This window comes from Anarrhichthys ocellatus, unplaced genomic scaffold, assembly GCF_004355925.1.
Source record: "Anarrhichthys ocellatus isolate YVR2014 unplaced genomic scaffold, GSC_Weel_1.0 scaffold11, whole genome shotgun sequence".
NCBI classification, from domain to species: domain Eukaryota; kingdom Metazoa; phylum Chordata; class Actinopteri; order Perciformes; family Anarhichadidae; genus Anarrhichthys; species Anarrhichthys ocellatus.
In genome coordinates, this window is record NW_022280041.1 from 393,325 (window position 1) to 395,906 (window position 2,582).

The window sequence follows — 2,582 nt, forward strand, 5'->3', positions numbered from 1 at the left end:
ACACACACACACACACACACACACACACACACACACACACACACACAGTAAGAGCTCATGATGCAAACATTAACTGATAGCATTGTTCTTCAATAGAGAATAGCTCTGCAGGTATCTGGTCATCCATAGATAAATATTGGGCTGATGAAGTCAGGGGATCGCTTTTATTTTGATCCACTTTGATGAATACTGACATTAATGCATTTGATGCTTTCACATCTTAACCAACGAGGAGGTCTGGTGTTCAGACTGCATCTCATCTGCTGCATGTTGTTAGATATTTAAAACCACACAAGAAACAATACAGAAAGACAAACACTGAACAATGAAAATATTAATTTGTTTGGTTCATTAACTCTGCTGTTCAGTAACCGATTACCAGATCTCAGATGTCTGAGCGTCTATGAACGCATCAAGAGGCAACGAATCGAAACAAATGTGACTTTTACTATAACTGCAACTATGCTGCTTATAATAATAATAATAATAATAATAACAGTGATGTGAGTTTCACGTCTCTGCAATTTGTACTGCTATACTTGTGAGGACCTCCGTCTAGATAAGGATAAGATAACGCGTTTCCAAACTTCAACTTTCACCTTTTAGAATAAACTTTCTTCACTTCACAACAGCTTGTGTAAATGTCAACACTTTCCAAAAACATCCTCTCGTTTGAAAGCTGTCCTCAATTTCCAAGTGTCCCAAAAAATGTCCAAAATGTTTACACTGCTGTCAAACTCTTCCCAGTTTACAAAAAAGTACCTCAATTTACAAAACATCCTTGATTTCCAAGTGTCTCCAAAAACGTCCTTAAAATGTCCTTAACTTCCAACTGTTCCCCAAAACATCCTCCGTCTTTCCAAGATGTCCACACCACAAATGTCCCCTTTTTAAAAAAACCTCCCCAATTCACAAAAAAAGGGAAATTCCTCTTTTGCATCTTTTACATCACTTTACAAAAATGTCCTTGTTTGCGAAAACTTCAAAGACATTTACAAAAGTGTCTTCACCTTTCGAAAATATTCTAAATTGCAGAAGATATTTAATATGTTTGCACTCTGCTTTCTGTCTGCCTCTAGAAGTCAGATGATCTCAATGACCTCTTCCTCTCTAACACACACACACACACACACACACACACACTTCCTCGTACACTGCTCTATCCGCAATATGTGCGTGTGTGTGTGTTTATGTGTCCGTCCCCTCTCTTCATTTCCTGAATCCCGCTCCTCTGATTCACAGCGACATGGGAGACAATCGCACTCCAATGAGCTGAAACCTGCGACATGACGAGAGAAGGTAAGAACAACACGCTGTTTTATTGACGTTACGTCATTAAGTTTGGATAAATTAAACTTCTGCGCAGTTTGAGCGTCTGTCACGCGACTGAACCGCGACCAACAGTTAGACATCACAGCGACTGGAATCTGCAGTTCTGCTGTTTAACTACTTTAAACACTAAACCACCATATGAAATACTAATTACAGGTAATAAGAGTAATATCAATACACGTTTAATGCATCTCATAGTGACACCGCGTGAGGAATAAACACCATAAAGTAAAGTATCTAAAACTATTACATGATTATACGAGTCCATAATAAAGTTTTACATGAATCACGTGATCATGTTTGATTTCATAAATCACCTTGAAATGAACGTGCACCACCTGTGAGCAGGTGCAGCCGACAGGGTGCGCGTGCGCTTGTCGCTTCCTTCAGCTGAGTTCAGGTTAAAAATGCCAAAAACAAAAGAATCAGTGAAAGTACTTTAGTTAAAAGGAGCAATACTGTACACGAGTTCAAAAATACTGTATTCTAAATATCACTTCGGTAAAAGTGCATCAGAATATACTTAGGAAAAGTACTCATTACGCAGTGGATCCTTTCAGAACATGTATAATATTAAATCGATTATATATGTTTATGCATCAATGAGAAACAAAGTAACTAAAAGCGGTTAAATAAATGTAGTGGAGTAAGTAGTATAAAATAGATATACTCAAGTGAAGTACCTCAGAATTGTACTTGAGTAAAAACTCATATTTTGTGATATTTTCAAAACAAGTATATTCATTTAGGATGACTTTGTGTTATATATAGTTTCTAAATGCATCATAATTAATACAAATAAAGCAAGCCCAAATATAGATGTTTGTTCCTCTATCTGACAATATTTACAAACTTAAACAAATAACTTTAACAGCATCAGAAAACATTCATAACGAAGATATAATCTTGTTCTTTGATCAGATATTTCCTGATCTAACTCAGGAAGCTTTACATTATATTTATTTTGGCAATATTATTTATAGAACACGGTGTAACGAGCTGATTAACGAGTTAAAAATTGTAGACGTAAACTACAATCCACGAATATGAATCACTGATTGGGGCCAACCGGGAACAGACCCGGGGGCCAAAAGTATCAGGGCCCCCCCCTTGGCCTTCACCTACAAAACGTCACTCAAGGAGACTCGTACTAACCAGGAAGAGACACAAAACGACTGCAAAGACAGGCACAAAACAACCGCAAGAGACACAAAACAACCGCAAAGAGAGACGCAACAACCGCAAAGAGA

General features: G+C 37.5%; 1 protein-coding gene across 2 annotated transcripts in view; it reads left to right on the forward strand.

Annotated features, from left to right (window-relative positions):
* The first annotated feature begins 1,179 nt into the window (after nucleotides 1-1,179).
* The window catches only part of tec (tec protein tyrosine kinase), a 10,719-nt gene continuing 9,316 nt past the window's right edge, over nucleotides 1,180-2,582 (forward strand). For both annotated transcript variants that reach the window (XM_031851525.1, XM_031851526.1), the window contains exon 1: nucleotides 1,180-1,299. The gene's annotated coding sequence lies outside the window, so the exon portion shown is untranslated. The remainder of the gene's footprint in view (nucleotides 1,300-2,582) is intronic.